A 22,500-nucleotide genomic window follows, 5' to 3' on the forward strand; every position below is an offset into this window, starting at 1 on the left:
TAGCTCAAAGATTACAGGCCCGAACCCAAATGAGAGACAACAAAAGACATGTTCCTCTCCGACCCAGCTGTTTTTTTTTTGTTTTTTTTAACTAAAATTTTACCCGACGTTTTCTGTATTATTTTACTCGACGTTTTCTGTATTTTTTGAGCCGTTCGGTCCCGTCCGATACGTCGATACGGCCGAGTTTCAGACGAGATGTTTACGGAGAAATAAATACAGAAGTTTAGGTCGCTGATGTGTAAAGTCCTGGTTTACAGCTTGTTTAGTCCAGATTTGATCCTGGTTTAGATCCGGTTCAGTTGGTTTAGTCCAAGGTAAATAGTTTGTTCTCCTTTACACCTGGTTAAAACTTTATTTAGTCCAGATTTAATCCTGGTTTAGACTTGATTCATACTGTCCTTAATCAAGATTCAGAGATTCAGACCTGGCCAGTTCAGTTCTAGTTTAGTCCTGGTTCAGTTCTTACTTAGTCTTGCAAGGTTCTAGTTTAGCTCTAAGACCTGGTTTAGTCCTGCTTCAGACTTTATTTAGTCCAGATTTAATCCGGTTTAGACTTGGTTCATGCCATTTTTAGTCTCGATCCAGACTTGGTTTAGTCCTGGTTAAGATCTGGTTCAGTTCTTATTTAGTCCTGGTTGATTTTAAGACCTAGTTTAGTCCCCTTACTGTTTTGATTCAGACCTGGTTTAGTCTTGGTTAAAACTTTATTTAGTCCAGATTTGATCCTGGTTTAGATCCGGTTCAGTTGGTTTAGTCCAAGGTAAATAGTTTGTTCTCCTTTAGACCTGGTTAAAACTTTATTTAGTCCAGATTTAATCCTGGTTTAGACTTGATTCATACTGTCCTTAATCAAGATTCAGACCTGGTTTAGTCCTGGTTCAGTTCTTTTTTAGTCCTCGTTAATATTTTTTGGACCTGGCTCTAAGAGTAGACCTGGTTTGATCTGGTTTAGACTTCATTTAGTCCAGATTTAATCCTGGTTTAGAGTTGATTCATACTCATTTTAGTCTAGATTCAGACCTGGTTTAGTCCTGGTTCAGTTCTTACTTAGTCCTGGTTCAGTTCTTACTTAGTCTTGGTTGGTAGGCAAGGTTCTAGTTTAGCTCTAAGACCTGGTTTAGTCCTGCTTCAGACTTTATTTAGTCCAGATTTAATCCGGTTTAGACTTGGTTCATGCCATTTTTAGTCTCGATCCAGACTTGGTTTAGTCCTGGTTAAGATCTGGTTCAGTTCTTATTTAGTCCTGGTTGATTTTAAGACCTAGTTTAGTCCCCTTACTGTTTTGATTCAGACCTGGTTTAGTCTTGGTTAAAACTTGATTTAGTCCAGATTTGATCCTGGTTTAGATCCGGTTCAGTTGGTTTAGTCCAAGGTAAATAGTTTGTTCTCCTTTACACCTGGTTAAAACTTTATTTAGTCCAGATTTAATCCTGGTTTAGACTTGATTCATACTGTCCTTAATCAAGATTCAGACCTGGTTTAGTCCTGGTTCAGTTCTTTTTAGTCCTCGTTAATATTTTTGGACCTGGCTCTAAGAGTAGACCTGGTTTGATCTGGTTTAGACTTCATTTAGTCCAGATTTAATCCTGGTTTAGAGTTGATTCATACTCATTTTAGTCTAGATTCAGACCTGGTTTAGTCCTGGTTCAGTTCTTACTTAGTCCTGGTTCAGTTCTTACTTAGTCTTGGTTGGTAGGCAAGGTTCTAGTTTAGCTCTAAGACCTGGTTTAGTCCTGCTTCAGACTTTATTTAGTCCAGATTTAATCCGGTTTAGACTTGGTTCATGCCATTTTTAGTCTCGATCCAGACTTGGTTTAGTCCTGGTTAAGATCTGGTTCAGTTCTTATTTAGTCCTGGTTGATTTTAAGACCTAGTTTAGTCCCCTTACTGTTTTGATTCAGACCTGGTTTAGTCTTGGTTAAAACTTGATTTAGTCCAGATTTAATCCTGGTTTAGACCTGGTTCAGTTGGTTTAGTCCAAGGTAAATAGTTCTAGTTTAGTTACAAGTTTAGACCTGGTTTAGTTCTCTTTTAGATCTAGTTAAAACCTTGTTTAGACCAGATTTAATCCTGGTTTAGACCCGGTTCAGTTGGTTTAGTCAAAAGTAAATAGTTCTATTTTAGCTCTAAGAATAGACCAGGTTTGTCCTGGTTTAGACCTTATTTAGGCCAGATTTAATCCTGGTTTAGACTTGGTCCATACCTTCTTTAGCCTAGATCCAGACTTGGTTTAGTTCTGGTTAAGATCTGGTTCAGTTCTTATTTAATCTGGGTTGATTCAGACCTGGTTTAGTCCTAGTTTCATTTTTTTTGGTCAATTTTCAGACCTGGTCCAAGGTAAATTGTTCTAGTTTAATTATAAATTTAGACCTGGTTTAGTCCTCTTTTAGCCCTGGTTAAAACCTTATTTAGTTCAGATTTAATTCTGGTTTAGACTTGATTCATACTCTCCTTAGTCGAGATTCAGACCTGGTTTAGTCCTGGTTTAGACCTTATTTAGTCAGGATTTAATCCTGATTTAAACTTGGTTCATACATTCTTTGGTCTAGATCCAGACCTGGTTTAGTCCTGGTTCCATTCTTATTTAGTCCTGGTAAATATTTTTTAGAGTAGACCTGGTTTGTCCTGGTTTAGACTTCATTTAGTCCAGATTTAATCCTGGTTTAGATTTGGTTCATACCTTATTTAGTCTAGATTCAGACCTGGTTTAGTCTTGGTTTAGTCCTGGTTCAGTTCCTACTTAATCCTGGTTGATTTTAAGACCTGATTTAGTCCCCTTACAGTCCAGATCCAGTTCTGGTTTAGTTTTTATTTAGTCCTGGTTGATTTTAAGACCTGGTTTTAGTTTAAGTTTAAGTTTAGTTATAAGTTTAGACCTGGTTTAGTCCTCTTTTATATCTGGTTAAAACCTTATTTAGTCCAGATTTAGTTCTGGTTTACTCTCAAACTCTCTTTAGTCTAGATCCAGACCTGGTTTAGTCCTGGTTTAGTTCTTATTACTCCTGGTTGAGTTTAAGACCTGGTTTAGTCCAGTTTAATAGTTTACGTTTAGTCATAAATTTAGACCTGGTTTCGTCTTCTTTTAGCCTTGCTTTAGACCTTATTTAGTCCTGCTTTAGTCCTAGACCTGGATCCAGACCTGGTTTAGTCCTGGTTTAGCCCAAGGTCAGCAGTTCGAGTCAATATTTAGTATTTTAGACCTGGTTTAGTCCTGCGTTCGTCCTGACTCGACCCTAGAGAAATCCTGGTTTAGTCGTTTTTAAGTCCTAGATAAATCCTGGTTAAGTCCTGGTTTAGTTCTGGTTTAGTCCTCGTTTAATAATTTATAACCACGAGTCACAAATTCTTCTCTTTTGTGTTTGTATTTTCCGTTTTTCCAATCAGTCCCGTCGGCTCCGAGAGTTCACATAAGGTGTGAACTCAAGTTACAAGAAAAAAAAAAAAAAAAAAAACGGGAAAAGTTTGAGTTGGCGACGTCTTGTAAACAGATCCTAAAGCCGTTACATGTTTTTTACCCGCTGGAATATTCTACGTAAATATCGCAAAGTGGAAATTAGCATAACATTTGAGGAACCTTATCGTACATCTTCATAATGTTTGGAGTCGGTTGTGAAAGACTAAAACATGTGTGGGTTTGGGTGAGAGCAGGACACGGGTTACGGTCGTTTGTCGGATTTGTTCGGGGTTAAATCAGGTGTAATGCGCGAACGACTCCAGAGTTCAAGTTAAACGGTCCGTATGACGCGATTTTCTGATGTTTTAATGTCGTTTCCTCGCCAAAAACAAACCCGGAGTTGTGTTTTCTTTTGTTTCGTTCACACGCTTTTAACTCCCAAACGCTACAGATTTAGGCCGAGTTAAAAAAAACTAAAAAAAAAACGCTCTTTAAACTCCACACGCCTTTACTAGAATTTGGATAATTTCACGTCTTGGAATTGCCACACTCTACTGAGCTAAAGGTAAAAAAAAGGAGCTGTTCACGTGAAAACTACCACTTCATGACATCACAAGGTGGAACAGAGCGTTTTGAGTAGAGCCCGACCGATATGGATTTTGCTGTGGCCGATATGAAACCGATATAATGGGAGTTGGAGCTGCCGATAGCCGATATAATCGCCGATATATTTAGTGATGTAAAAATTCACTGTAAATGTTGAATTGTTTAAAAAACTTAGGTTTGGCTCTGGTGGATTTTAAATTGGGTTTATTTAGGCAACATTTATTGTTATTCTGCCTCTTTACATCATATTTACAGACAGTAGGTTGACTTAATGGCATTTTTGCATCACATTCTAGACACTAGTGATGGGTATTCCAGTTCTTTTTAGAGAACCGGCTCTTTTGGCTCGGCTCACTAAAAGCTGCTGGTTCTTTTGGCTCCCAAGTGGCTCTTCAGATTGTTTTGTTGCAAGCAGGACTAAAGCAGGACCGAATCAGGACTGAACCAGGTCTAAACCAGGACTGAAAAAGGACTAAACCAGGACTTATTTATTTTATGCTAAATTACAGTCAAATATGCTCATTTTATTTTTATTTTTTTTAATCCTACGTACACGCAAATTTTCGTTTTGAGCCGCTGCCTGCTGTCAAACCACGAATCTGCACGCGGCGTGAAGAGAAAAAAAGTGAGAGAAAGAGAAAAACACGGCTCCCGTCGTTCCCTTCAAAGAGCCGGTTCTAAGAGTCATTTCGTTCGCGACGGACCCATAACTAGTAAAGAAAGTAGCGCTATATTAGCCTTTAGCCGTAAATACGTGCGCGCCGCGGTAATTAATTATATGCGCAAATGTCATAATTCACACGTCTGTTCACAGCTCATTTACATATCAGTGCAGGTCCAGTAGCAAATATACGGCCAATATAATCACTTTAGAACAGACCAATAGAAAACAGTCTGTTTATGTGCGGGAGCTACAGCAGCTAACCCATAACAAATGACAAAAAACTAGCTTCAGAGTCGACATATTTCCAACACTCACCGCTCATACAGGCTCCTCCTCACATCACAAATCTGCACTAATAAATGTCCTTTTAATCCAGACTCAAACCGATTGTCCGTAAAAAGAAAATAATCTCAGTGTTTGGATCTGTGTCTGCAGGTGTAAACAAACACACGTGAGTGATGCGACTCTGTGGTGTGTTCAGGGACAGTACGGACACACAGACAAATGACTCCATAGATAAATACTGATGTGGAGCCACATATTAGGACATTTATCTGTCTGTAAATTGGATTAAATGAACAGAATGTAGAGAGTCTAAGCTTTATAACGAGGTATAACATGCCCACGTGCAATATCGGCCGATAGCCGATATGCCTAAAGTTGCCCATACCAGCCGATAATATAGGCCAACCGATATATCGGTCGGGCTCTAGTTTTGAGATTTGGAGTTGTAGTAAAAAGTTACTCAGAAATGTGTGAATGAAACAAAATACAACTCCAAGTCTGTTTTTGAGGCGGGAACAACTGAATTTTGCCAATATGTGCCGATAGTCGACGTGGGCATGTTATACCTCTTTATAAATCTTAGACTCTCTATATTATGTCAATTTAATCCTATTTACAGACAGATAAATGTCCTAACATGTGGCGCTGCATCAATATTTATCTGAGGAGTCATTTGTGTGTGTCTGTGACGTTGTACTGCCCCACAGTCACATCACATGACTCACGTGTGCTTGTTTACACCAGTTAATGCTCTTGTGTCTGATTTAAGACATTGACTATAAAGAAAAGTGAACTTCAGCGCAGTTTAGGCCAGAAACAAAATTACTGCTTGTTTTTATCAGTGCCACTAGGCCGAACTATCAATATATCGTATCGTTTAATGTGATGATACAGTATCGATATTGTGGGCTGCTGTATCGATATATCACCAAGAGTATTTTTTGGTTTATTTTACTAAATTATTTTGTTACAGCTACAGTTTTGTGGTTTGTTTAGAGAAAGGAAACTCATTTATGTGACACATTTGACATTTTCACAGTTTTGATGATTAAAATGGGTTTGCATTTTGCATAAGAAGTGGTTTAACAAAGACTTTTAGTATCATAACCATGATTTAGCCATATTCTTCCGCTTATCTGGGACCAGGTCGCGGGGGCAGCAGTCTGAGCAGGTCCTCCCAGACTTCCTTCACCTCAAACACTTCTTCCAGCTCCTCCAGGGAGATCCTGAGGAGTTTGCAGGCCAGTCCAGAGACATAGTCCCTCCAGCGTGTCCTGGGTCGCGCCCAGGAGCAGAACAGATGCCTGAGCCTCCTCAACTGGCTCCTCTCGATGTAGAGGAGCAGCGGCTCTACTCCGAGCTCCTCCCATGTGACTGAGCTCATCTTTTATCCCAGCTGCTTCACACTCGGCTGCAAACTGCCTCAGTGCACGTTGCAGGTCCGGACTTGATGAAGCCAACAGGACAACATCATCTGTGAGAGATGGATGGATTTGGCTTTTATTTTTTATTGAACCATATCGAATCAATTTGAAATATATGTAGTTAGATTGGCTATCGGCACCTCTAACGTCTGTTATATCAGCATCTTATCCGCTCCAAAAAAATCCATATTGGTCAGGCCCGAGTTAGTACCAACATTATAACATGACTAAAGCTCACAAAAGTCAATTATGCATAAAGTAGGACCTGTAAAACAAGAAAAAAAATCCTGGTTTAGATGTTTTTGTTTGTACCTTCTGGTCCTGGTTCAAACCTGGTTTTGTCTTGCATTAGTCTCAATTAAATTCTTGTTTAGACTTTGTTATTTGTACCATTTTAGTCTCAGTTTGGGTCTTGTTTAGTCGTGGTTCAAACCTGATTTTGTCTTGCATCAGGCTCTATTAAATTTAGACCTTTGTTAGTCCAGATTCAGGTCTTGTTTAGTCCTCTTTCAGACCTGGTTTTGTCTTGGATTATTCTCGATTAAGTCCTGGTTTAGACTTTTTTGTTTGTACCTTCTTTAGTCTCAGTTAAGTCCTGGTTTAGTCCTGGTTCAAACCTGATTTTGTCTTGCATTAGCCTCAGTTAAATCCTTGTTTAGACTTTTTTGTTTGTACCATCTTCAGTCTCGATTCAGACCTGGTTTAGTCCTGGTTCAGACCTGGTTTTGTCTTCCATTAGTTTCTGGTTTAGACTTTTTTGTTTGTACCATTTTAGTCTCGATTCAGGTCTTGTTTAGTTCTGGTTCAAACCTGATTTTGCCTTTCATTAGTCTCTGTTAAATCCTGGTTTAGACTTTTTTGTTTGTACCCTCTTTAGTTTAGATTCAGGTCTTCTTTAGTCCTGTTTCAGACCTTGTTTTGTCTTGGATTAGTCTCGGTTAAGACCTGGTTTAGACGTTTTTGTTTGTATCTTTTTTAGTCTTAATTCAGACCTGGTTTAGTCCTGGTTCAGACCTGGTTTTGTCATGCATTAAAAGTCCTGGTTTAATCTTTTTTTGTTTTTATCTTCTTTAGTCCAGATTGAGTCCTTGCTTAGTCCTGGTCCAGACCTGGTTTTGTCTTTCATTAGTCTCGGTCACTCTGGTTTAGACTTTATTTAGACCTCATTTAAAACCACCGCAGCGTCTCCGGTCCCTTCAGTCTCATCTCTCAAACGTAATCGCCCGTATTATCCTCTGGAGTCTGTTTTGGTGGTATGTTTTGGTATCTCCTTTGTCATTTTTCACGTTTTCCTCGCCGCTGCTTCTTCGGGAGGGCTCCCCCGCGGCCTCCCGGGACATTTCTCTTGACGTCAAAGCCCGGCGCGAGCATACCAGCAGACGGGTTAGGATTACCGTAAAGTGGGGGGAAATTGCAACCACAAAAATACGCGTGTAGAAAACTTGGCCCGTGCGATAATTTGGTCCTCTCCCCCTCCTCCACCTCTCTTTTTTTTTTTCCTTTTTCTCCTCCTTCGCTTCCTCGCACCTCCGTTGTAAACCGAGCCGCTGTTTTTCCACACTCACGTTCGCTTCCGTCGGCTCGTGAGGAATGGCCAGGATTCCAACATGGCGGCATTCCTCGCGGTCATTATCGCGTTTTTGTGGCGCCCGCGGGGGTCCTTCGGGCGCAGGTGGAGGCCGGAGGTCCGAGCGATGACAACGGTGAACGGATTTGAGAAGCAGAGATTTTATATTATACATTATTTATGATTTTATTTATTCAAAACACTTTTCAGCACCTTATAAAAGCGATAAAGGTGATTTAAAGGTCCACCGTGGAGCTTTTTTATTTTATTTTATTGCTTTGTCTGGAAGGTTTCTCGGTGAATTTACTCAACTTAAACTTGCTTTTTTTTCGTGGAGAACAGCTGGAGATGTCACCAGACCAAGTTACAAGTCAGATCTATGGAGAGGCGAGTGGTGGACACCCAAAAAGTTACCTCGTGCAGCTTTAAATCACGCACAGCTAAACAAAGGACAAGTCAAGTCTACCTTAAACCAAACAAATTAACTAAAATAAAAGGATGTTTTTTTATTTTGCGTGTTTTATTTGGACGGAAAAACGTGCAAAAACCTGCGACTTTACTATAAGCGGGCTTGCATCTCCACAAACCTGACTCTTATTTGGTCTTCCTCCTGCGTGTTGCTATAGAAATGTAGTTCCTTTGGCTGTAATATTCCAGAGTACGGCATAAAACGTAAAAAAAAAACAACAAAAAACTCCGTGGAGAATGTGGTTTAAAGTTTCACGCTGGGGACTTGACACCTCCAGAAAGTTCAATACTGTTTTTTTAATTTGAACCTAGATGAGGATCGGCTCTTCCAAGTTTCGAAGCCGTGGTTCTCGACCGGAAAAAGGCGTCTTGCCGTCTCCGGGTCGGTGGAGAGTCCCGGCCTCAAGTGGAGAAGTTCAAGTATCTCGGGGTTTTGTTCTCGAGGACGAAGCGTGAGATTGACAGGTGGTGTTGGACCGTTGTGGTGAAGAGGGAGATGAGTCCAAAAGGCGAAGTTGAAAAGGCGAAGCTCTCGTGTCTAATAGCCCAGAAAATACGGTAGGAAGATTACATACAAATAGGGACAAAGGTGACAGGGGCTGGTGACAGTGTGGACATAATGTGTGTGTGTGTGTGTGTGTGTCAATTTTACCGTCAATTTCCGTTCCTCTCGTCACCTATGCTCATGAGTTCTGGGTAATGGCCGAAAGGACGAGATCGCGGATACAAGCGGCAGAACTGAGTTTCCTCCGCAGGGCGTCTGGTCGCTCCCTTAGAGACAGGGAGAGGAGCTCAGTCACACGGGAGGAGCTCGGAGTAGAGCCGCTGCTCCTCCACTTCGAGAGGAGCCAGTTGAGGTGGCTCGGGCATCTGTTCTAGATGCCTCCTGGACGTCTTCCTTGGGAGGTGTTCTGGGCCTGTCCCACCTGTAGGAGGTCCTGGGTACGAAGGACGCGCTGGAGGGACTCTGTCTCTGGGCTGGCCTGGGAACACCTCAGCGTCCCCCCGGAGGAGCTGGAGTGAAGTAAAGTCTGTGAGTCTCTGCTTAGACTGTGATTCGGCCCCGGAGAAGTGGAAGAAGCGGCAGTAGCTCAGCTGGTAGAACATTCGCCCACTGATCTAAAGGTTGGTGGTTCAAATCCTGTTCTCAACATAAACATCACAGGTCGAGCGGTCAGATCCACTGACCCACAGGTTGTGTGTGTGTGTGTGATTCCAGCTCCAATGTGTGTGTGAATGTGTGTGTGAATGTGTGTGTGAACGTGTGTGTGAACGTGTGTGTGTGAACGTGTGTGTGAATGTGTGTGTGAACGTGTGTGTGAATGTGTGTGTGTGTGTGAATGTGTGTGTGTGTGTGAATGTGGTGTGTGAAGTGTGTGTGTGTGAATGTGTGTGTGAATGAATGTGTGTGAATGTGTGTGTGAATGTGTGTGTGTGAATGGTGTGTGAATGTGTGTGTGTGAATGTGTGTGAATGTGTGTGAATGTGTGTGTGTGAATGTGTGTGTGTGTGTGTGTGAATGTGTGTGTGAATGTGAACGTGTGTGTGAATGTGTGTGTGTGTGTGTGAATGTGTGTGTGAATGTGTGTGTGAATGTGTGTGTGAATGTGTGTGAATGTGTGTGTGAATGGGTGAGTGGTTCCTTGTTGTAAAGCGCCTTGAAGGTGGAAAAGCGCTATAGAAAAATGTGACCTTTTACCATTACCAAGAAAATGGATGGATTGGTTGAAATGAAATTTTAAGACCAAAATGAGAACAGCACCAGTTACAGACAAAGGTGCAAAGTTTTTTCAATACAAAGTCAATTGGAGCCAGAGTCGATAGAACCTGAAGCATCCCCATGCTCATTTCCTGCTTTAGCTCTGAATTGACCCTGGTTAAGCTCCAGTTTAGTCCTGGTTTAGTCCTGGTTTAGTCCTGGTTCAGTCCTGGTTTAGTCCTGGTTTAGTCCAGTCCTGGTTCAGTCCTGGTTTAGTCCTGGTTTAGTCCTGGTTCAGTCCTGGTTTTCAGTCCTGGTTTAGTCCTGGTTAGTCCTGGTTTAGTCCTGGTTTCAGTCTGGTTTAGTCCTGGTTTAGTTTAGTCCTAGTCCTTTCAGTCCTGGTTAGTCCTGGTTTAGTCCTGGTTCAGTCCTGGTTTAGTCCTGGTTTAGTCCTGGTTCAGTCCTGGTTCAGTCCTGGTTTAGTCCAGTCCTGGTTAGTCCTGGTTTAGTCCTAGTCCTGGTTCAGTCCTGGTTTCCTGGTTTAAGTCCTGGTTTAGTCCTGGTTTAAGTCCTGGTTTCAGTCCTGGTTTAGTCCTGGTTTCAGTCCTGGTTTCAGTCCTGGTCCTGGTTAGTCTGGTTAGTCCTGGTTCAGTCCTGGTTTCAGTCCTGGTTCAGTCCGGTTAGTCCTGGTCCTGGTTCAGTCCTGGTTTCAGTCCTGGTTAGTCCTGGTTCAGTCCTGGTTTAGTCCTGGTTTAGTCCTGGTTTAGTCCTGGTTTAGTCCTGGTCCTGGTTAGTCCTGGTTTAGTCCTGGTTTAGTCCTGGTTCAGTCCTGGTTTAGTCCTGGTTTCAGTCCTGGTTCAGTCCTGTTTAGTTTAGTCCTGGTTTAGTCCTGGTTTAGTCCTGGGTTTAGTCCTGGAGTCCTAGTCCTGGTTTCAGTCCTGGTTTAGTCCTGGTTTAGTCCTGGTTTCCTTTAGTCCTGGTTCAGTCCTGGTTTAGTCCTGGTTTTCCAGTCCTGGTTTAGTCCTGGTTTAGTCCTGGTTTAGACCTGGTTTACTGGTTAGTCCTGGTTTAGTCCAGTCCTGGTTTAGTCCTGGTTTAGTCCTGGTTTAGTCCTGGTTCAGTCCTGGTTTCAGTCCTGGTTTAGTCCTGGTTTAGTCTTGGTTTAGATCTGTTACAATAACTCATAATAGAGATTCACAAATCTTTGCATTTTTCCAGAGTTCATTTAAGGTGTGAACTCAAGTTTACACAAAATAAAAATAGAAAAGCTGATGTTGGCGATGTCCTGTAAACAGATCCTAAAGTAATTAAATGTTTTTCACCCACTGGAATATTCTACATAAATATTGCAAAGTGGAGATTAGTTTAAATATTTGGAAAGTCCGTTTCTCTGTACAGTCTGTATGTTGTGGATGTTTCTCCTGCGCTCGTCTCTGGCTCCGTTTTTGTGGGTGGTTCAGAAATGACAGTGAAACGAGGTGTTTTGGCCGCGCCTCCGACTCCGTCCGTGTAAAATATCAGTCCAGATGTGTGCGTTCGTGGAGCATTATAATTGTGGAGACAAACGGGTCGTGCGCTCGCTGTTTAAAGACACTTCCTGTGCGGCGGAGATTACACACGGCCCTAAGTGCAGCCTGCGGTTCAGAGAGTTCAGCAGAAACAACACTTCACACTCAAACTTTAAACCTGCACAAAGAACCCAGTACTTCATGTAGTAACAACATCCTAAAAGTACAAAGAAGAAGTAGTAGGTAGTAGTACATCACAAGTGTATTTATTTATTGCAAGGAATAAAAACTGGAAATGGGTAATGGATAGTAGTAATAGCAGTAGTTGAAGTTGTATTAGTAGTAGTAGTAGCAGTAGTAGTAGTAGTAGTCGTAGTAGTAGTAGTAGTAGTAGTAGTAGTAGTAGTAGTAGTAGTAGTAGTAGTAGTCGTAGTAGTAGTAGTACAGTCACAAGTGTATTTATTTAGTACAAGGAATAAAAACTGGAAATGGTAAGATAGTAGTAAGTAGCGTAGTAGTAGTAGTAGTAGTAGTAGTAGTAGTAGTAGTAGTAGTAGTAGTCAGTAGTAGTAGTAGTAGTCGTAGTAGTAGTAGTAGTAGTAGTAGTAGTAGTAGTAGTAGTAGTAGTAGTAGTAGTAGTAGTCGTAGTAGTAGTAGTAGTAGTAGTAGTCGTAGTAGTAGTAGTAGTCATAGTAGTAGTAGTAGTAGTCGTAGTAGTAGTAGTAGTAGTAGTAGTAGTAGTAGTAGTAGTAGTAGTAGTAGTCGTAGTAGTCGTAGTAGTAGTAGTAGTAGTAGTAGTAGTAGTAGTAGTCGTAGTAGTAGTAGTAGTAGTAGTAGTAGTAGTAGTAGTAGTAGTAGTAGTAGTCGTAGTAGTAGTAGTAGTAGTAGTAGTAGTAGTAGTAGTAGTAGTAGTAGTAGTCGTAGTAGTAGTAGTAGTAGTAGTAGTCGTAGTAGTAGTAGTAGTAGTAGTAGTAGTCGTAGTAGTAGTAGTAGTAGTAGTAGTAGTAGTAGTAGTAGTAGTAGTCAGTAGTAGTAGTAGTAGTAGTAGTAGTAGTAGTCGTAGTAGTAGTAGTAGTAGTAGTAGTAGTAGTAGTAGTCGTAGTAGTAGTAGTAGTAGTAGTAGTAGTAGTAGTAGTAGTAGTAGTAGTCGTAGTAGTAGTAGTAGTCGTAGTAGTCGTAGTAGTAGTCGTAGTAGTCGTAGTAGTAGTAGTAGTAGTAGTAGTCTAGTAGTAGTAGTCGTAGTAGTAGTAGTAGTAGTAGTAGTAGTAGTAGTCTAGTAGTAGTAGTAGTAGTAGTAGTAGTAGTAGTAGTAGTAGTAGTCGTAGTAGTAGTAGTAGTAGTAGTCGTAGTAGTAGTAGTAGTAGTAGTAGTAGTAGTAGTCGTAGTAGTAGTAGTAGTAGTAGTAGTAGTCGTAGTAGTAGTAGTAGTAGTAGTAGTAGTTGCAACAATAATAGTAGTTGTAGTAGTAGTTGCAGTAGTAGTAGCAGTACTATTAGTAGTATTAGCAGCAGTTGTACTACTAGTAGTAGTAATGGTAGCAATTGCGGCACTAGTAATAGTAGTTGCAGTTGCAGTAGTAGAAGAAGTTGCAGTAGTAGTAGTCGTAGTTGCAGCTGTAGTAGTAGCTGCAGTTGAAATTGTAGTAGCTGAAGTTGCAGTAGTAGCAATAGTAGTAGTATTTGTTGCAGTTGTAGTAGTATTTGTTGCAGTAGCAGTAGTTAAAGTGGCACTTGTAGTAGTTGCAGTTGCAGTAGTTGAAGTTGCAGCAGTTGCAGTTGAAGTTGTAGTGGTAGTAGTTGCAGTAGTAGTAGTTGTGGTTGGAGTAGTAGTAGCTGGGGTTGCAGTACTAGTAGTTGAAGTTGCAGTTGTAGTAGAAGTAGTAGTAGTAGTAGTAGTAGTTGCAGTTGCAGTTGCATCAGTAGTAGTAATTGATTCAGTTGCAGTAATAGTATTTGAAGTTGTAGTAGTTGCAGTTGCAGTAGTTGAAGATGCAGTAGCAGTAGTTGCAGTTGCAGTACTCCTAGTAGTAGTTGCATTTGCAGTAGTAGTAGTAGTTGCAGTTGTCGTAGTAGTAGTTGTAGTTGCAGATATCATCGTAGTTGCAGTAGTAATAGCAGTAGTTGTGGTTGCAGTAGTAGTAATCGAAGTTAGAGTAGTAGTAGTAGTTGAAGATGCAGTAGTAGGAGTAAAAGTAGCAGCAGTAGTAGTAATTGTGACAGTTGTTGTAGCTGTAGCAGTTGTAGTAATAGTAGTTGCAGTTGTAGTAATAGTAGTTGCAGTTGTAGTAATTGTAGTTGCAGTTGTAGTAATTGTAGTTGCAGTTGTAGTAATAGTAGTTGCAGTTGTATTAATTGTAGTTCCTGTTGTAGTAATAGTAGTTGCAGTTGTAGTAATAGTAGTTGCAGTTGTAGTAATAGTAGTTGCAGTTGTAGTAATTGTAGTTGCAGTTGTAGTAAGTTGTAGTTGCAGTTGTAGTAATAGTAGTTGCAGTTGTAGTAATTAGTAGTTGCAGTTGTAGTAATAGTAGTTGCAGTTGTAGTAATAGTAGTTGCAGTTAGTAGTAGTTGCAGTTGTAGTAGTTGCAGTTGTAGTAGTAATAGTAGTTGCAGTTGTAGTAATAGTAGTTGCAGTTGTAGTAGTAGTTGCAGTTGTAGTTGCAGTTGTAGTAATTGTAGTTGCAGTTGTAGTAATAGTAGTTGCAGTTGTAGTAATAGTAGTTGCAGTTGTAGTAATTGTAGTTGCAGTTGTAGTAATTGAAGTTGCAGTTGTAGTAATAGTAGTTGCAGTTGTAGTAATAGTAGTTGCAGTTGTAGTAATTGAAGTTAGTTGTAGTAATTGTAGTTGCAGTTGTAGTAATAGTAGTTGCAGTTGTAGTAATAGTAGTTGCAGTTGTAGTAATTGTAGTTGCAGTTGTAGTAATAGTAGTTGCAGTTGTAGTAATAGTAGTTGCAGTTGTAGTAATTGTAGTTGCAGTTGTAGTAATAGTAGTTGCAGTTGTAGTAATTAGTAGTTGCAGTTGTAGTAATTGTAGTTGCAGTTGTAGTAATAGTAGTTGCAGTTGTAGTAATAGTAGTTGCAGTTGTAGTAATTGTAGTTGCAGTTGTAGTAATTGAAGTTGCAGTTGTAGTAATTGTAGTTGCAGTTGTAGTAATAGTAGTTGCAGTTGTAGTAATAGTAGTTGCAGTTGTAGTAATTGTAGTTGCAGTTGTAGTAATTGTAGTTGCAGTTGTAGTAATAGTAGTTGCAGTTGTAGTAATAGTAGTTGCAGTGTAGTAATAGTAGTTGCAGTTGTAGTAATAGTAGTTGCAGTTGTAGTAGTTGCAGTTGTAGTAATTAGTTGCAGTTGTAGTAATAGTAGTTGCAGTTGTAGTAATAGTAGTTGCAGTTGTAGTAATTGTAGTTGCAGTTGTAGTAGTAGTTGTAGTAATTGTAGTTGCAGTTGTAGTAATAGTAGTTGCAGTTGTAGTAATTGTAGTTGCAGTTGTAGTAGTAGTAGTTGTAATAGTAGTTGCAGTTGTAGTAATAGTAGTTGCAGTTGTAGTAATTAGTAGTTGCAGTTGTAGTAATTGTAGTTGCAGTTGTAGTAATAGTAGTTGCAGTTGTAGTAATAGTAGTTGCAGTTGTAGTAATTGTAGTTGCAGTTGTAGTAATTGAAGTTTCAGTTGTAGTAATAGTAGTTGCAGTTGTAGTAATTGTAGTTGCAGTTGTAGTAATTGTAGTTGCAGTTGTAGTAATTGAATTTGGAGTAGTAGTAGTTGAAGTTGCAGTAGTAGCAGTTGTAGTAATAGTAGTTGCAGTTGTAGTAATTGAAGTTGCAGTAGTAGCAGTTGTAGTAATTACAGCAGTTGTAGAAGAATTAGTAGTAATTGTAGAAGCTGTAGTAATTGTTGTAGTAGTAGTAGCAGTAGTAGTAATACGAGTTACTTCATGTATTTATCAGAACATTTTTTAATTTTATTTAGTTTATAATGAACTCACCTCAGCAACAGGAAGAGCACAAGATGTTTTTGTTTTTTATTTGAGTTTTCCAAAGGTAGATCCGGCGGAAGTCTTGGTTTAGTCCCGGTTTACATTTGTTAAGAACCCTTCTGGACCTGATTCAGACCAGTTTTAGTCCTCGTTTAGTCCGGTCCGTATTTCGAAACGCGTCACGTGATCGGTGTCCTGTCGGTAATCGAGTCTAAACGGCCTCATTCTCTTCATACTTTCAGAAAACTCGGACCGTCCTTCTGCACGTCGAGGTGAACGTTGGAAAAATAAACCGGAGTTAAATCTGTGTCACGTGTTCCGGCTCGTGTTGTTTCTTTTACTTCTATTTGCGGTTCCACTTTCAACAATGAGCCTCCCAAAGCCGGATGAATATTCCCGCTCTGTCCACAAATACTCGCGCCGTAACAAAGTCGACAGGAGGAAAACGGAGCTGGAAAGAGAAGATTTTAACTCTGTGAAGGACGAAAGTGTAAAGGACTAGACCAGGACTAAACTAGGACTAGACCAGGACTGAACCAGGACTGAACCAGGACTGAATCAGGATAAAACTAGGACTAGACCAGGACTAAACTAGGACAAAACCAGGACTGAACCAGGACTGAATCAGGATAAAACTAGGAATAGACCAGGACTAAACTAGGACTAGACCAGGACTAAACTAGGACTAGACCAGGACTGAACTAGGACTAGACCAGGACTAAACTAGGACTAGACCAGGACTAAACTAGGACAGAACCAGGACTAAACTAGGACTAAACCAGGACTAAACTAGGACTAAACCAGGACAAAACTAGGACTAGACCAGGACAAAACTAGGACTAAACCAGGACTAAACTAGGACAGAACCAGGACTAAACTAGGACTAAACCAGGACTAAACTAGGACAGAACCAGGACTAAACTAGGACTAAACCAGGACTAAACTAGGACTAGAACCAGGACTAAACTAGGACTAAACCAGGACTAAACTAGGACTAAACCAGGACTAAACTAGGACTAAACCAGGACTAAAACTAGGACTAAACCAGGACTAAAACTAGGACTAAACCAGGACTAAACTAGGACTAAACCAGGACAAAACTAGGACTAAACCAGGACTAAACTAGGACAGAACCAGGACTAAACTAGGACTAAACCAGGACTAAACTAGGACTAAACCAGGACTAAACTAGGACTAGACCAGGACAAAACTAGGACTAAACCAGGACTAAACCAGGACTAAACCAGGACTAAACTAGGACTAGACCAGGACTAAACTAGGACTAGACCAGGACTAAACTAGGACTAAACCAGGACTAAACTAGGACTAAACCAGGACTAAACTAGGACTAGACCAAGACAAAACTAGGACTAGACCAGGACTAGACCAGGACAAAACCAGGACTAGACCAGGATTAGACCAGGACAAAACTAGGACTAGACCAGGACTAGACCAGGACAAAACTAGGACTAGACCAGGATTAGACCAGGACAAAACTAGGACTAGACCAGGACAAAACTAGGACTAGACCAGGACTAGACCAGGACAAAACTAGGACTAGACCAGGATTAGACCAGGACAAAACTAGGACTAGACCAGGATTAGACCAGGACAAAACTAGGACTAGACCAGGACTAGACCAGGACAAAACTAGGACTAGACCAGGATTAGACCAGGACTAAACTAGGACTAGACCAGGACTAAACTAGGACTGAACCAGGACTGAATCAGGATAAAACTAGGACTAGACCAGGACTAAACTAGGACTAAACCAGGACAAAACTAGGACTAGACCAAGACAAAACTAGGACTAGACCAGGACTAGACTAGGACAAAACTAGGACTAGACCAGGACTAAACTAGGACTAGACCAGGACTAAACTAGGACTAGACCAAGACAAAACTAGGACTAGACCAGGACTAGACTAGGACAAAACTAGGACTAGACCAGGACTAAACTAGGACTAGACCAGGACTAAACTAGGACTAGACCAGGACAAAACTAGGACTAGACCAGGACAAAACTAGGACTAAACCAGGACAAAACTAGGACTAGACCAGGATTAGACCAGGACAAAACTAGGACTAGACCAGGACTAGACCAGGACAAAACTAGGACTAGACCAGGATTAGACCAGGACAAAACTAGGACTAGACCAGGACAAAACTAGGACTAGACCAGGACAAAACTAGGACTAGACCAGGATTAGACCAGGACAAAACTAGGACTAGACCAGGACGGAACCAGGACTGAACAGGATTGAACCAGATCTAGAACAGGACTATACCAGGTCTAAAGCACCTCAACCCATTAACCTAAAACACAGTTTAGTCCTGGTTTAGTCCTGGTCTAAACCTAGTTTAGTCCTGGTCTAGTCCTAGTTTAGTCCTGGTCTAGTCCTAGTTTAGTCCTGGTCTAATCCTAGTTTATTCCTGGTCTAGTCCTAGTTTAGTCCTGGTCTAGTCCTAGTTTAGTCCTGGTCTAGTCCTAGTTTAGTCCTGGTCTAATCCTAGTTTAGTGCTGGTCTAATCCTAGTTTAGTCCTGGTCTAGTCCTAGTTTAGTCCTGGTCTAGTCCTAGTTTAGTCCTGGTCTAGTCCTAGTTTAGTCCTGGTCTAGACCTAGTTTAGTCCTGGTCTAGTCCTAGTTTAGTCCTGGTCTAGTCCTAGTTTAGACCTGGTCTAGTCCTAGTTTAGTCCTTGTCCAGTCCTAGTTTAACCCTGGGCCTAGTACTTGTTTAGACCTGATTTAGTCCTTGTTTAGTCCTGGTTTAGACCTATTTTAGTCCTTGCTTAGTCCTGGTTTAGACCTATTTTAGTCCTAGTCTAGTCTTAGTGTAGCCCTGGTGACGTAGTTGTTTAGACCTCTTTTAGACCTTGTTTGGTCCTTGTTTAGTACTTGCTTAGACCTGGTTTAGTCCTGGTTTAATCCTTGTTTAGACCTGGTTTAGTCCTGCTTTTGTCCTGGTTTAGACCTCTTTTAGACCTGGTTTAGTCCTGCTTTTGTCCTGATTTAGTCCTAGTTTAGTCCTTGTTTACATCTGGTTTAGTCCTGGTTTAGTCCTTGTTTAGACCTGGTTTAGACCTGGTTTAGTCCTGGTTTAGACCTCTTTTAGACCCGGTTTAGTCCTGCTTTTGTCCTGATTTAGTCCTGGTTTAGTCCTTGTTTACATCTGGTTTAGTCCTGGTTTAGTCCTGGTTTAGTCCTGGGTTAGTCCTGGTTTAGTCCTGGTTTAGTCCTTGTTTAGTCCTGGGTTAGTCCTGGTTTAGTCCTTGTTTAGTCCTGGGTTAGTCCTGGTTTAGTCCTGGTTTAGTCCTTGTTTAGTCCTTGTTTAGTCCTGGTTTAGTCCTGGTTTAGTCCTTGTTTAGTCCTGGTTCAGTCCTGGTTCAGTCCTGGTTCAGTCCTGGTTTAGTCCTGGTTTAGTCCTGGGTTAGTCCTGGTTCAGTCCTGGTTTAGTCCTGGTTTAGTCTTTGTTCGGGGACAGTGGGCTCTCGGTCGTCGGATGCAGTTGGGCCGATCCAAAACCAACACGGGGAAAGTGCTGGCGCAGCGAGAGGAAGTAGTTTCGTATGTCGCGCACCTTAATTGTGTTTTCGTGTTATTTTAGGAACGAGACCCGCGTATGTCCCCCCCGTATCGGCCCCGTGGTCTTACCCCTCACACCTGGACAAGCACGGCCCTCTGAAGAACCAGCCTCTGTATCCAGTTCCAGACCGTCGTAAATCTGGACCAAGTGTGGGCTAAGACGGTTCGGTGTTCAAGATTATTTTGGGGTTTTGGAGACTAAGAGCATCTAAGGACTAAACCAGGACTAAACCAGAACCAAAAAAAGGTCTAAACTAGGTCTAAAAGTGCCATAATAGAGGACGAAAACCTACTAAAACCAGATACTGACCAGGTTTTAGTCTGGACTCATGGACTAACCCAGGTCTAATGATTAGAGACGAACATCCAACGAGACCTTTATTAAACCAGGTCTAAAGCAGGACTATACGAGATCTAAACCAGGTCTATAATCAGGTCTAAACCAGGGCTAAACCAGGATTAAACCAGATCTAAACTAGGATTTAGCCCATAGTTCTAGACTTAACCAGGACTAAATCAGGACTAAGCTAAGACTAGACCAGAGCTAAACCAGGTCTAAACTAGAACTAAACCAGGTCTACGGACAGGTCTAAACCAGGACTAAACCAGATCTAAACCAGGTCTAAACAGGACTAAACCAAATCTAAACCAACTCTAAACCAGGTCTAAACCAAGACTAAACAAAGACTAAACCAGGACTAAACCAGGTCTAAACAAAGACTAAACCAGGACTAAACCAGGTCTATACCAGGTCTACAAACAGGTCTAAACCAGGACTAAACAAAGACTAAACCAAGACTATACCAGATCTAAACCAGGGCTAAACCAGGACTAAACCAGGACTAAACCAGGACTAAACCAGGACTAAACCAGGACTAAACTCGGAATAAACCAGGTCTAAACCAGGACTAAACCAGGACTAAAGGTCTAAACCAGGAACCAGGTCTAAACTAAACCAGGTCTAACCCAGGTCTAAACCAGGTCTAAACCAGGACTAAACTGAGACTAAACCAGGCTTAATTAGTAGAAGTATTAGTAGCTCTAGTAGTGTGTTTTTTCTATGGGCGAGAGTTGACAGAACAGGACTAAACCAGGACTAAACCAAGACTAAACCCGGTCTAAACCCGGTCTAAGTGGCAGTAGTACCTCTGGTCCTGTCTCTTTCCGTCGGGGAGAGTTGACAGGTGTAATGACAGTGTTTTCGTGGGGCGTTCAAAGACACCGGAGCCGAGGGGAAATTGCAGCTCTGTCAGAAACATTCTTCAGCTCCACAGATCTGACCCGCCTCACCTGACAACACCACGCTGAGAATCTGGACTAAACCAGGACTAAAACAGGACTAAACCAGGACTAAAACAGGACTATGTAAAGCAAACTCATGATGGACTAAATGAGTACGAAACTGGGACTAAACCAGAACTAAACCAAGACAAAACCAAGACTAAAACAGGGTCTAAACTTGGACTAAACCATTACTGAACCGGAATTAAACCAGGACTAAAATAGGACTAAACCAAGACTAAACCAGGAACTAAACAGGGCCTAAACTTGAACTAAACCGGATCTAAACCAAGACTAAACCATAACTAAACCAGAGCAATACCAGGACAAAATCAAGACTAAACTAAGACTAAATCAGGCCTAAACCAGGAACTAAACTTGAACTAAACCAGGGACTAAATATGAACTAAACCAGAGCAAAACAGGATTAAACCAAGACTAAACCAGGACTAAACTTGACCTAAACCAGGATTAAACCAAGACTAAACCAAGACTAAACCAGAACTAAACCAGGGACTAAACTTGAACTAATCCAGGGCAAAACCAGGTCTAAACCAGGACTAAACTGAGACTTAACCAAGACTTAACCAGGACTAAAACAGAACTAAACTAGGAACTAAAGTTGAACTAAACCAGAGCAAAACCAGGACAAAATCAAGACTAAACTAAGACTGAACCAGGCCTAAACCAGGTATAAAATAAGTCTAAACCAGGACTAAACCAGGTCTAAACCAGGTCTAAACCAGGCCTCAGATAGTCCGGGTCTTGTTGGGTCTTGGGTTGGACTGGTGGGTTTTCCGCTGGTTGAACATTGGAGCGTTTTTGGCTTTGGTGGAGTTTTTGACTGCAGCTCTGAGTCAGTGTGCAGCGAGCAGAACCGACTGATCCGAGGCCAGAAGAAGAGAGAGAAGAAGAAGAAGAGACCGAGGACCGAGTCCAGACCAGAGCCAGAGCCAGACCCAGAGGAGAAATAAACCCACGCGTCACCTCCGTTTGATCAACTCCTGACTGACAGAAAATGACCTCATACAGAATTAAAGAAGTGGATCTGACAGATTTACATGTTCTTCTAATTCTGCCGGGTTTGGTGGAACATCAGGACTAAAACAGGTCTAAACCAGGTCTACAAACAGGTCTAAACCAGGTCTAAACCAGGTCTAAACCAGGTCTACAAACACAGGTCTAAACCAGGTCTAAACCAGGTCTAAACCAGGTCTAAACCAGGTCTACAAACAGGACTAAACCAGGACTATAAACCAGGTCTAAACCAGGTCTACAAACACGTCGAAACCAGGACTAAACCAGATCTAAACCATTTCTACAAACAGTTTGAAACCAGGTCTGAACCAGATCTAAACCAGGACTAAACAAGTTCTAAATCAGGTCTACAAACAGGTCAAAACCAGGACTATACCAAGTCTAAACCAGGTCTAAACCAGGTCTAAACCAGGACTAAACCAGGTTTAAACCAGGACTAAACCAGGTCTAAACCAGGTCTACAAACAGGTCTAAACCAGGTCTACAAAACAGGTCAAACAGGTCCAAACCAGGTCGAAACCAGGACTAAACCAGATCTAAACCAGGTCTACAAACAGGTCTAAACCAGATCCAAACCAGGTCAAAACCAGGTCCAAACCAGGTCCAAATCAGGACTAAACCAGGTCTAAACCAGCACTAAACAAGGTCTACATAGAAGTCGAAACCAGACCTACACCAGATCTAAACCAGGTCTACAAATAGGTCGAAACCAGGTCAAAACCAGGTCAAAACCAGGTCAAAACCAGGTCTACAAACAGGTCTAAACCAGGTCTAAACCAGGTCAAAACCAGGTCTACCAACAGGTCTAAACCAGGTCAAAACAAACAGGACTTAATCAGGTCTAAACCAGGTCTAATAAATGTGACTAGACTGACTCGCCATTTCACTGTAACAATGGATTTTCATTTGACCCAAAGTCTGAATTTTTTGGAATGACTTTTGGAATAGTGACAAGAGAAGTGGGCGGGGATAGGGGGTAGGTGAAAACGGACATTTCCTGAGCTCTTTAT

At 41.4% G+C, this 22,500-nt stretch overlaps 1 long non-coding RNA gene across 1 annotated transcript in view; it reads left to right on the forward strand.

Moving 5' to 3' along the window:
• The window catches only part of LOC129412446 (uncharacterized), a 161,567-nt gene that overhangs the window by 113,055 nt on the left and 26,012 nt on the right, over window positions 1–22,500 (forward strand). The window lies entirely within an intron of this gene.

The sequence above is a fragment of the Boleophthalmus pectinirostris genome, unplaced genomic scaffold, assembly GCF_026225935.1.
Source record: "Boleophthalmus pectinirostris isolate CB_2022bp ecotype Guang Dong unplaced genomic scaffold, ASM2622593v1 HiC_scaffold_11, whole genome shotgun sequence".
NCBI lineage: Eukaryota > Metazoa > Chordata > Actinopteri > Gobiiformes > Gobiidae > Boleophthalmus > Boleophthalmus pectinirostris.